The sequence below is a fragment of the Melanotaenia boesemani genome, chromosome 9, assembly GCF_017639745.1.
Source record: "Melanotaenia boesemani isolate fMelBoe1 chromosome 9, fMelBoe1.pri, whole genome shotgun sequence".
Taxonomy (NCBI): domain Eukaryota; kingdom Metazoa; phylum Chordata; class Actinopteri; order Atheriniformes; family Melanotaeniidae; genus Melanotaenia; species Melanotaenia boesemani.
The window spans coordinates 6,299,938-6,314,053 of NC_055690.1; positions in this window are offsets into that span (position 1 = coordinate 6,299,938).

The window sequence follows — 14,116 nt, forward strand, 5'->3', positions numbered from 1 at the left end:
TGTTTCTACCATAAAATGATGCAAAAGAAATTATATGTATGAAATAAGATAGATATGGCATTATACAGTTAAATGTGGCTTTACTTATTTATCTTATTCATAAGAAACTTGGGGAACCCAGCAGGTCTCTCAAGTTGTGATTAGGGATTACACATATAAGCTTGAGCCAGGAACCAGTGAATCTTAACATGGACTGGGTGTAATCCTCTTTGTTGTCAGCCATTTACATTCAAACTGCACTTTGTTTCCTGTCTGGATATGTTGCATTATCTCAGACAATCCTGCACCTGCCCCTTTTTTCTAACTTCTTTTTCTACTTGTTCTTTCATTCTCTGTCATGCAAAAATGTTCCGGTGAATATGGGGCTATTTTGCAATACAGTCAGTGCAGTGATGACTGCACAACAGAAAAGTGCAAGCCACAGCTAGACTTGTTCATGCGCTCAAAAGCCATTTTCACCTCCTGCTGTTTACTCCAATCTGCTTTTGCTTAACTTTTTTACTAAATTCCAGCTGGTTTCCTGTAGTGAGAATTGTTGCCTACTTTGAATGCTTTCCAGCTAGCAATGTGTTTCAAATCGTCGAGACAGTTGTTATCTCTCCTAGGCTGCTTCCTTTTAGTCTAAGTTATCTGCAAATAATCATATCTACTAACAGTTCCAGAAGGTATTAAACATAGGATTTACTGACATACAACCACTACATCTGTGTTATATTCAGCAATGTTTGAGGTGAGAGTCTTGCAAAGGTTTAGAAAAAAAATCTCTTGTTACAGTTTTATATATTGACTGAAATTATTATTATTTCTTCTGTTTCCGTTTAAAAACAGGGGCAGTGTGGCTCAGTGGGTAGAGTGGTCATCTTGTAGCCTGAGGGTTGCTGGTTCGATCCTTGGTCTGCCGAGCTCATGTTGAGCAAGATACCAAACCCTAAATTTCTCCTGATGGGTCGTGGTTGAGCGCCTTGCATGGCAGCTTCCGCCATCAGTGTGTTAATGTGTGTGTGAATGGGTGAATGTGATGTATGATGTAAAGCACTTTGGGTATCATTCCAGGTACAGTGAAGTGCTATATACATACAGACCATTACCATTTACGATCTAAAAGCAGCCTTCTTTCCATTCTACTAATGCCAAATGTATAATCTCTTATATCAGCTCTTATCCTAAAATTAACCACCTTGCTAAGGGATGGCTGAGAGCTGGGTCCATCAGAAACTTATCTTTCATGGAGCAGGCCACTTATTGCTTGTCTCTAACATACAAAGGTCCTTCAGTTTCCATTTTCCAAACACAATGCATGAATCTGTTTCTATTGAAGTGGCATGTATGTATTTCCTCACGGTTTTACAAAAAACAAGTTGTAAACACCTTATTTCATCATAAGAGAATGGTACTATGGGAGAAGTGCTTTTTAAATAAAATGAATGGTTACAGATGAGATCCGTAAACATTTCTCTGGTGTACATCAGGGATTTTGACAGTCTGAGCCACCCATTAAAGAAAGATTCTACAAAAGACACAAAACAATCTCCACCTTTTGACTTAAATCCCTGCATGGCTATATTATTGTGATCATGTCATTCAGTCCCATGCACATGAAGCAAATAAGCTGATTGACATCTCCAGAGTAAACTAGACTACATAATTAATCCTTCCAAATATATTTATCAGATTCTAACAGGAAAAACAGTCACTCAGAACTAATGATCTCTGCTCTTCAACCACATCGAAACACTTAAGTTGCTCTTATGACAATAACAATTCTTCACCTTTATTATGATCACAAAAGTTAAAATAAAAAAAGTAAAGGAAAATAACTGGGTAAAAAATATTTTAAAAGAGAAGCAAATGAACAAGAAAAAAGTAGAATTCGCTTTATATATTTAATGAAGAATATTTATGAATATTTTTAATTATTTTGGGATATCCAGACAATAATAGTGCTCTATATGAGTATGATCAGACCAATGCATTTATCCCAATGCAGCCACATATCACCCACATATCATCATACTCCCACCTCAAATCTGCTGCGTTGGGATCATGCAATTAATTGCAGTAATCAAGGTCAAGATGTTGGACCTGATCAGTGCAGAAAAATTTATCTTATCTGACTAAAGAATCAGCAATACATTTCCATTGGGTTGTTTTAATGTTCTTTAGCAAATGTTAATCACTCAGCTTTGTGAGTTCCTTTTATGCATGATTTTGTGGCTCTTCTATGTGTCCATAGAGATGTATCACACTGCCTGATCTGACCCAGAAATTCTGATTTCTGATCATAACCTCTGTTCCACATCTGCAGCACTTGCCTGTCTGTTATTCAGAGCTAGATTGTACAAGTGGCATCATTTTAGGGGGATGGCCAGTGCAGCTCTGATTAGTAACACTATGGCTCATTCTGCACCTTGTGATTGCTGCTTCAAGTGGGTCTAGATTGAATTTTAGTCATTCACCCTTCTTTCTTTTTCTTTTTTTGGATAACACAATCAGATTTTACACTTCCTTTCATAATTTGGAATTTTACTGCAAGATTATTGCTTATCTGTTTATATTTTAGCGTTGTCAATTTTTTATTAACTTTTTTTCTGTAATTCCGATTAGTTTTTTTTTTTTTTCAGCAAAGAATAAAGTTTGAAAATAAGGGATTGGGTGATATTCTTGGGTAGAATACCTCCTGTATCTCCTTCCAATTATATTTTAAGCTTTTTTTTAACTCGTCTAGTCATTTATTCACCACTTAACTTAATGCAAAACTCAGGCCTGTTAGTTAATACAGGAAAATGTTGGAAATTGTTACAAAAAGTCTTTGGACCTATGGAAATGTAGTAACTAGGGGTGGGACTCAATAAAAAACAAAAAAATCTAATTAATTAGAGGTTTTGTAATGAGTTAAGCTTGATTAATTACATTTTAATTGCATCATAAAAATATTTGCCCCAAAAAGCAACATTTTTTTATTTAAATGGGTTTTTAGACAGAGACATGAATACTGTTAACTCAGTAATGTCTGGAAAAATGTATTTAATTGCATTTTAGTACAAAAAAATGTCTGTGCATGTCATCTTTTTTCTATGTAAATTATGGTCACATTCTGCACTAACTTCTACACCATTGTCAAACCTTACCATAACACTAAATAAACTTGTTTCACATATGATGAAATAACTGCTAAGTAACAAAATAAAATAATAAAAAAAGACATTTTCATTAATAGTGCCTTATATCCATCAATGGAGAGCTTGCATGCACAACACCAGGACTTGGTTATTAAATGCAAAGCCACATTCTTTAGCTTAATCAATTAAACACATTTTATTTTACTGTGTTGGTTTTTTTGTAGACGCAGGTGATGTGACAAAAATACTTTCAGTTAAAAAGAAGTGCTCTGGACATCAGCTTGATGTATAAAAAATGATTGTTTATTACAAAAAGTGACATCTTAAACAGATATGCATCTCTGTGAGGCCTCTGGCCAATTTTAAGAATCCCCCTGACAACTTGTGTAAGGCATCCTTATAAACGTTTCTGACAAAGACATTCCTTAGTCCTAAAAAGTGACCAATCCTGTGAAAACAAACATATGCTCACACACATGGTGTTGTGCTAAGTCCAGTCTTCAGGGTACCTGAGACCCTAAGCACCTTATATGGTAAAACCTCTGTGTGCTTTACATTAGCCTGTCTATACATGGAATTTAAAATTCACTACTCTTAGCAAATTGCAGTCTGCTTAAGCTGTATCTTAGAATTATCCTAATCTATGTCATTTTAATTAATTCTAATTATGAAATGTTGAGAATAAGATACTTCAACTGCTGTGACACACTTCAGTGTGTGTTGGGAAAAAGGCCATTTGACATCTTTACTGCACAGTTTCCGAGTACTTATGAGACTCTCCCACAATATTTTGTAACAAATCACGCAGGGGGAACGCCGCAAGAGGTATGATGGTGTGCTAATAAAATAACAGGAGATGAGAGAAATTCAGACAAAACAGGAATCCTTGATAGAGTAATCATGCATGTCTACATGACACTAGAAAAAAATGAACAAAACTGTATAACATTAAAGTTCTCAGAACTAGGCTAGCATACCCAGATAATGTGGTTGCAGATCAAATAACTTTTGCATGATTACACATGTCTACACTCCACTAGACTCAAATTGGCTTCTGAACACTGCAAGAGCTCCAAAGTTCTGTGTTTCTACATCTTCATCCAAAACTTTGAGTGATTCTCATTCAAATGTTTCAGATGGTTTCAGACATTGTCACTAAGAAACAACCCAAAAAGACAACATGAGCACATGACCAGAGGTGAGGACCCAAATGCAGATAGATCATGCAGAAGCCAAACTGTGATGAACAAAGCTTGTTTATTTACCAAAACTCAGGGACAGCGAGCTACACATCACAGGGATGAACCACAAGCATCTGATAAGGTATTTGTAGACAGAGGGAGTAATTAGGAGCAGGTGAAATGAATGAGAAATCAAACCAGGTGAAGTAACAAGCCAAAACTGAGCATATGAGGAAAAACAGAAAAACTGAACTAAACATGACAAAAATGAAAACCTAAAGCCTAAAGCATGAACATAACGGAAACTGAACCTGACAAAAACCCAAAACTATAAACCAAGAGAAAGGCATAACAAACCAAAACAGACAAAAACCAAACACAAAAATCAAGAACCAGCACCGTGAACCACGACACATATGGTTGCCTAAAGTATTTCCAAACTGTGGCTTTGCTCTAATAAAATCCTGATTGTATACCCACAGCACCATATGACAAAAGCACCATTCACATAACATAAAGACAACATCTGTGGAAATTGAATTTAGATGCTTTCAAATAGTTCATGGGATCACTGCATCTAAAATACTCTGGTTAATCACTAAATTCCCTTCCTGTTCATGTGTACTTTGACAAAGATCCTAAATGACAGTAAAACATGTATCTTTAGTTCCCCTCAACTATGGTTATAACTGTACTGAGTAGATAGTCCACGGGCTTCACAGATAAACTTTCTTTGTATAAATATTAAATAAATTGTGAGGTTTCAGAGTTGCGCAACCTCTCCAGTCACTTCTTGTAACAGTAAACTGATATGACGAACAACACCTTATTATCCACCATCATCCCTTTTCACTGCTCCTTTGCTTCTCAGAGGTTTTCTCCTCTTTCTTAACTGTCACTGAGTAATCTGCACTGGTCAGACCCATAAAACTTCCTCAGAACAAGTGCTAGCTTGAAATCCCTTATCTGTCAAGGAGGCAAGACTTTAAATTACGAGTGCAAGTTTTAAGATTGCAGCATCAGAACTATATGGTTAAGTTTGACTTTACAATTTAGTGGTTTAGTTTAGGCACTGTAAGACTAGGTTTAGGAACTCACAATTTGGATAGTGATGCCAATTACAAGGTTTAACCCATTACTTTAGCATGGCTGTTTTAAGACCAGTTTTAACATTCTATCCATTCCTGCGAGACATAAAAATGTTATTTCTTTAATAGAAATATGTTGAGGATACACCCATAGGATACACCCAAAAGATAAAATAAAGTAAAAGCATTTATAAAAACTGCTTGGGTAAAAGACAAATTTAAATAAATAAACAGTAAAACAATAAAACAGAAAGCCAAGGTTTTGAACTTATTCCAAATGTGTGTGTTGGGGTGCTAACATAATTTTTTCCCCTCTGCTCTATACATTGCTATTTCACACAATGTTTGTTCTCAAGCAAGACCTTATTTGCTTGGCTGCTTGACATGTCGACACAGCTCACAGCAATCTGCATGCTAATACGTAACCATGACAAGCTGATTCAACCTCGCAAGGATTTGTCCTGCACAGTCTCAGGACTGACAAATCTTCTCAGGCCAGTTTAATAAATTGTGTGAGTTGGTATAAAACTGAGTGGCTTAATCATAATATGTGTTAGTAGGATGATAAATGATCTGTGGGTGATAAATTTGTGTGTCAATTCCTTGTCTTTTAATCTGCAAAGCAGTAAAAACATTGGGCTTCTAATTTACCACAGACTCCAACAAGAAAGGTCTCTTTCCTTAGTATTCATCTCACAATCCTCTTTTCTTTTGTGGATCCCACCAGCTTCTTCAGTGTTTTCAGTACTTTCTGCTCTTGTTTCAGAGGTTGCCAGTCTCTTCTGTTCATGTCAATCCTTTATAGAGCAATGTGCTGGATTTCTTTGAGACAGTGTTGTACAATGCAAGGATAAAACATGAGTTGTTTGTACAATACTTACACACTGTGGTTTTGCTTTGTATGTCTAGGTGACTATGTTCAACTTCAACAGGGAAAGATCTTAAGATTTTTTGAAGGCTTGCTCCCAGGAATCACTTAAGCCTAGTCTCTGTTCACTAGCATAAGATATTTAGATATTTTTCAAGGAAATCGTCCCATAATGCCCTGTAGATCAATTGTAACTTTAAAGTTTTGCCACATGTAGTATTCTTAAACCTGTCAAACATTCAAATTGGCTTCAATTTTTCCTTCGCTACCTCGTAATTTAGCAAACATGGCGAACAATGCAAAAAGGTGTCTTTTATCATTATCTGTGTCAACAGCTAGATTATTGTGAAGAAACTGTTTATTTAAAGCTGAACCACAAACTTTGATGGAACCCAACTAAGTGATTGTATTCTCACCTGGGTTTCTCATCTAGAAGAGCTTCTTCAACCTTAATGGAGACTATCTCTAATGGTCTAATGGAGATTTCACTTAGGCAGCCTGAAACCACTATGACCACTACGAAGGCCATGGCTCACATGAGGACTGGTTAACTGACCATTGCCCATAGTTTTACTTGAGACCAAGGTCAAGGATATACTTGCTTTTGATTATTTATACATATTTTTCATGGCAGCCATCACGGAAGTACAAATTTGACTGAAAAGGATCAACAGCAGTAAACATGAGAGAAAGGTTTGAAGGCGAAGCGTAACAGCAACAAATACAGTACACAAGCAAGAATGTAAACAAATATGCTCACAATGGAGCTGGTAGCCAAGGCAAACACAAGGTTAAAAACCTTGTGTGAAGGTAGTTGCTAACCAAGTTAAATATATAAATATAAGTAGCTCATGCAAAAGTAAGAATTCCATTTGATATATTTACTTAACTCTAGATCAGGGGTGCCCTGCTCCGGTCCTCAGGGGCCACAATCCTGCAGATTTTAGATGTGTCCTCTCTCCAAAACCACCTGATTCAAACTGATGAGTCATTGTGCAAAAGTTAATAGGCTGTTGGATCTACTTCATTTGAGTCAGGTGTGTTGAAGTTGGAAACACTGGAAAATCTGCCAGACAGCGGCACTCGAGGACCCGCTTTGGGCACCCATGCTCTAGATCAGGGGTAGCCAACGTCGGTCCTCGAGGGCACCAATCCAGCAGGTTTTCCAGATTTCCCTGCTCCAGCACACCTGACTCAAATTAAATGGATCCAACAGCCTATAAGGATCTCCACAATGACTTGTTAGTTTAAGTCAGGTGTGTTGGAGCATGGAAATCTGGAAAACCTGCTGGATTGGTGCCCTCGAGGACCGACATTGGCTACCCCTGCTCTAGATTTTCTAGGTGTGGTACTTCATTGCATCTTTATGTGTTGTATATAATGGTGTAAACACACCTGGTCATTTCATTTGGAGAATGTCTGTGTTTTTAAAGAGTATTAGCTAAACAGCACTTTCATAAAAAAAAAAACAGGAAAAAGAAAGTAGACCATAAATTTTAGTTGTTTTTACTCAAAAAGCCATTTCAAAGGCAATGTCTTAAGAAAGTCTGTTTAAAAAATGGATTAATTTGGAAACTGGAAATCTTTAATCTGGATCTTTCTAGTTTCATCTTGTTTCTTTGAAGTGTTTATACAGCATACTGCATAGTAGCCAATTTTTGTCTGTTTATATACTCAGGTCCTAGAAATCCTGTTATTTACATAATTCAATGCAATGAATTATCATGATGGATTATAAATTACTTCATTGCCCAAGCAGATGTACGCAAGCTCACGCACACACACACACACACACACACACACACACACAGGGCACAGGAACAAGCAACCATTCTCAATCCAATTTTCGTTTTGTTATTTTAACATCTGTGACTCCTCCAACAACACCAGGCTCCTCCACATTTGAGCACTTGATGTTTCACAGAAACACCAGATGGATACAGTTTGATTTGTCACAGTGGTGTACAGAAGAGATTATTTCATGGCTTAGATAACTGTGTGTGTGTGTGTGTGTGAGTAAGTGGGTGGGTTTTTATTCTGAAGCTATCTATGCTTGCTTACCTGTTTGTGTACATGCATTTCAGCTTGAAATCAGACTGATTTTCTGCTGGTGGCTGCTCGAAAAGAGCTGTGAAGTGCTTCCCCATCCCCCCACATGATGAGTCTTCTCATATAAACTAAAGTCTACAAATGGAACTTTTTGATGAACAGGTTCAACAGAAAAGGCGCTTCATATCTCAGCCTGTGGTTGTTTCTGCAAGCTTTTAAGAATCAGACAGATCCAGGTTGTTGATACTCTTCCTCATCAGTTATAAGGTTCACAATGTTTGTTGTAATAAGGACCATTACATGATCTGGCTCCTGTAAATGGATCTCTAAGCCTCAGCAGATGAAGTGTCAGTGTCAGGCAGCTGAGTGGAAGCAGAGAGAACTCAGTCACTGTGACGGTCGCCTCCACATTTCACCAGCTCCTTACACAACAACAAAGCAGACGGAGAATGTGAAACGTCTGTGCATGTGTGGCAGTTGCAGACAGAAAATTTCACAGATATTAATTAGCGCTATGATGTTGGTGTTAATGTGGTGGAATAAAGAAAAAAACAAGGCACTTCACAGAGAGCAGGGATGTGGAATGTCTAAGAGGCCATGCGTGTGAGAGATTGCTTTTGTGTGTGAATATGTGCTTGTATTTAGTAGCAGGTAGAAATCCTTATATATGTGCTTTTTTTTCTTTTATGTGCATATCTTTGATAAATTTTTCATGTGCATTGAAAGTTTGTGGTTTTCATGTGCTCACACACAAAGAAAGTGGAACCTTGAAGAAAGTACGTGGACTGAGTGAAACAGAAGGAAAAAAGATCAAAGCGTCGAAAGACGACAGAAAACTTAAAGCTGAGATTTTTTAGGAACCAAGAGTGCACCTGCAGCTACTGAACACTTCTTTGTTTCTTTCTTTCCTAGTTTTTACAACATCAGAATAGCAGGTGTCTGTTTCCAGCTCAGCAACGCTCAGTGGAGCAGAGCAGTTCTTATTCTGAATGTCTCCTCACCTGTCTGATCCTATTAGAGCACACTCTTCTGCCAAGACGATCAGCACTGTAACCCTGCAGACTAGGGGCTGATGACCATTCGTAATGGTGAAAACGAGCATTAAATCACCTGGTAATTTAAATTTGATGGCTGATGTGTGTGCATGAGCATACCAAAGCCTTTGAAGTTTGAGCTTAAATCTTTTTAATACTGCTAAGTAGTTATATTCTTACACTCTATGATTTTTATGACACTGTAAAGGACTTCATATTTCTCCCAACCTCCCTCTTTTGGCTTTCAATTAGAATGGAACATGTTAAAATGTTCATAGGTTGGCTCTGCATTTTTAATCTAGGCATGTGTTATATATTTTGATCTTGTTTCCCTTTTTCAGGCTACGTGTTTGCAAACAGGATGCAGCGATTAGGCTACTTACTGAGCATCTTTTGGTTGAAAAGACATCTAAAGCAACCCCTTATGGTTAATTTACACTTCACTAAAAAATGTTCAAAACTAAAACTTAAGCAGAGATCTGGGAACATTAGAAAAGGTTTAGCTCAAATTTCACAAGGATTAACAATTTAATTATAATTGTTCTCAAACAGTCTCTGAATGGAAGTGACTGACCTTTACAGATGCTTCTTACAGAGCTGAACAGCTACTTAGAGAAGCCCTACTGAACTTTGGCTGATTTTTCTAAGTGGCTTCCAACGGCTAATTCGGCATCCATCTTAGATCCTACTTGTGCTGTTAGCTCTTTCCAGCCAGTAAAAGTCAAGCAACTTAGCAACTCTTTTGTTTTTTTGTTTGTTTTCCTTTCTTCGTCAAATAATGTCCTCTTGTTTTAAATTCATAATCCACCACTGTGAGCATTCTAATAGGCCAGTGTGTTGATATCACGTTGCTGGTGCAGTGCGTAAAGAAAAACTCATCTGTAACACATTTTATTTCTGAATAGACACTGAGGACAACAGACAAGAGAGACCAAAAAAACCTGATAAGACAAAGGAAACCTTGAGGAAAAATCACCTCAGACCCCCTGTAGCGAGGACCCACCCCCTTCATCTCATCATACTCCATCCAGGCCACCCTCCCTCTCCCCGTTCTCCCCATCACTCCTGGATTTTATGACCCATTTGAAGGAGCTGGACACTATTGCGACCAAACTGACCTCATGCCCCAATCCCATCTTTTCACCTTAAAACATCCCATCTCAACCATTGGAATGAGTTTGCTTGTTTCTGACAAAATTCAGAAAATCGGGGAGTTAGTCAGTGCTTCTATGCCAGGGGCGGGACATATGTCCCAGTGTCTACTCAAAGACATGAACACCATGACATGTTTTTTTCCAATCAGTCCTAAAAACCTGTATGAGATCATTGGCCATCTGAAAACCACCACTTGCTGTCTTGATGCCCCGCCAACAGGGTTTTTCAAGAATGTTTTTGGATGCATAGCTTTAGATATCTTACAGATTGTAAACATGTCTCTGCTTTCAGATGTCTTCCCTTAGACCCTGAAAACAGCCTCCATTAAGCCAATACCGAAAAAGAACAAGTTTAGTCCAGAACGCTGCTGCTCTAGTCCTCGCTAAGAAACCCATTTAAGAAACCCCAAGAAAGTAGATCATATAAGTCCAGTCCTCAGATCTTTGCACTGGCTTCCTGTCTGTCAAAGAATTGACTTCAAAATCCTGCTGTTAGTTTACAAAGACCTGAATGGTTTAGGACCAAAATACATTCAGTATCTTCTGTTTCATAATGAGCCAACTAGATCCCTCAGGTCGTCTGGGTCAAATCTACTTTCTGTTCCTAGAGTCAGAACTAAACACAGAGTTCAGTTTTTATGCTCCTCACATGTGGAACAAACTCCCAGAAAACTGCAGAAAACTCTCAGCAGTTTTAAATCAGGGTTAAAATCTTTCTTGTATTTTATCTCTTATTTGAGCCTTTATCTGTTTTTATTTAATTTATTGTATTTCTGTTTAAAGTTTGTTTTTAATGCACTTTTTATTTCTTCCTGCATCCGTATTGCTTTCTATGTTTTATGTAAAGCACTTTGAATTGTTTTGTACATGAAATGTGCTATACAAATAAACTTGCCTTGCCTACAAGTTTTCTCCCATTCAGGTCGCCTCTTATCACTTAGAAAGCAGAGATGACTTATGTTCTTGTTTTTGTTGCCTTTTGTCAACATCTGTGGGTTCTTGTTCATATCTTGTGGATTTCTGTTGTCCTCTAGTTCTGGTCTTGTCTTCATTTTTATCTTGAATAATCTATAGCCTTGTGTATTCTGTTTAGTTTGCTACCTGTTCCCTGCATCTGGTCATTAATTGGCCACCTGTTGCTTGTTTGAAATTAGTCCCTCAGTATTTATGCTCCCAGTTTTCCTTTGTTTGTTGCCAGTTTATTGTGTCAGTCTATCCATCCATCCATCCGTTCATTCATCCTACCTTTTGTTTAGTTATTCTGATAATTATCTGATATTCTCTGATTTTGCAGTTTTTTTTGTTTTAGTAAAACATCTCTATTCTTACAGCCACCTGTCCTTTATGAGTCGTGTATTTGGTTTCTACCTCCTCACCTCATCACATGAATGATCACACCTTTTGACTGGAAATTTGCAGCCAAAAGCAGTGCAGCATCATTCTTGTTTATCCATTCTTAGAGAGGAAAAGCACAAACAAGTCAGATTTGTCCTCACCTCCTCTTCCTGTCTTGAGAGCAACCGCGACATGTCATCATCCCAGAATGCATTGCACAAGTAAAATATTGTATAGCTCTATATGTCAGGTTAAAAAAATAAACTTTTTTTTTTTTTTTTTTTTTTTTTAGAAGTTTTTATGTGAACAAAGAATTTTAGTAACATCTGGAAATAACATATTCTAGGGCATCACCTGCTGATTTTTAAGATTTCTTTTCAAGATAACAGTTTCACAATCACCACATAATGCCAATAATAGGGGAAGGTGTTTAAATATACTTGGGTCTCTGTGTGTGCGTAGCTTACTATCGTTTTTAAGCTACGCACACACAGAGACTTGAGTATCCCTGTTATGTACTACTATGTCAATGGTGGAATTGAGTATGAGTATGTTGTCTGTGGAGAAGCATATTATAGATTATATCTTATTTCATTTATTTTTTCAACTTTTTTTAGCTGCCCCTCTCTTTTTTCTTTTTTTTTTTTTTCCTTTTTTTCCACCTGCTCCATTTAAAACGTCCCAGAAGCATCTTGTCAGCAACAAACATCCCCATCCAGTTTGCAACCAATGGGCTAAATGAGAGTTGTAATTACTTTGAGTGCTTATTGGATAGTTACTATAATTTATATAGTCATTCATTTATCATTCTTTTAGTATTCTTAGACATCCACTTTAGTCCAGTCCCAATTCACCTACTTAGCTCTACCACTCAATATTAAACAGTTATGGTTTTCTCTAAGACCTCGAGGGGTAGTGGTCATTCAGCTCGTTAACTCCAGCACTCTGGGCCATTTGGAAAGCTGAAATACCCATTTATTCCCGAAAGAATTTTTAAACTGCAAGGATATAACAATGGTGGTGCAGGGCAAATAGTGCTTTTATCATGTTCTTTTGTTTCCTTTTTTTTTTTCTTTTACTTATCTTCTTCTTCTTAAGTAAAACTTTACAGGAATTATGGTAACATCTACAAGCCAGTGTGCTGCTGATTGTGGAGCAAATAATGTAACAATGAGCCTTCAGTATGCAGAGGGTTGTTGTTCAGCTCAGCAGAGACTGCACTCGGGCCAAAAGGTTAAATAAGCTGATGAGCGGAGGTTTATGATTCCATTCCCCTAAACAGAGAAGACTGTATGCATTGGAAACTCATGTGTTTATAAAGCTTGCCTCTAAATACTAACACAGATGCCGTCTGTATAATAAGAAAATGAGATAAATTAACAATAATAGCATTTGTTGTGATTGCCCAGAATGCACCCTTTTGGATCCATTTTTGAAGGATGGATGCAGAACCATCACTACTGACTCAATAATGTTTCAAAAAAAAGGAGCAGAAGCTGCCACCCACCCAGTCTATTGACTGGACAATTCAGGGAACAAAAGGGGACAAAGAGAAGAGAGGAGAGGAGGCTCTCTATCCATTTGGGTTTTGTTCTGTATCGACTGTGTGTAAACTGGACTGAATCCAAACAGTGACATGTTTGACAAAAGAGTCGATTTAGGTGATGTATAAGAAGTGCAGGCTATGCACATGGAAGGATAGCAGTACAAATCTTGCATTTCTCATAGTATGAAATGCATACCTGATTTAGTATGTGATCCTGTTTGTTTAGATGGATTATGTAAAATGTAAAAGGAGTTTAAAAAATTAACTCTTTTATCCTTAGTGTGGGTTTTCTAAGAACAAAACACTCATGAAAAGCATGGCTCATTAACTAATCATGCTGAATCACCGTTTGTGAAGTTTCTCCTCTCAGTTTCATCCTCATGAATTGAAGCAGTCTTTCTCCATTAATGCTGACTTATCAGTGTGATTTGGAGGAAAAAGCGTTCTTTCTCTTTTTTGCCTCCCACTCTCTCCTTTGCTCTTTACTCTTCTTCTCCCAGAGATACTTTTATTTGTTGTGTGAAGTATTCATCTTCAATCTGTCAGAAGCAACATTCTGCATTTTCCCACCTACACAGTTCACATTTGTTGCTCCTCTTAGTGGAGTTAATGATGGATTTAAGAGTAAACTGTTTAAAGCAAATGCAAAAGCTGGACTGAAATTAAAACTGTTTTCTCTTTGTTGCTGGTAAAGAAAACCTTCTGTATATTTAGACTTTCTTTCAGCTTTTTCTACATTTCC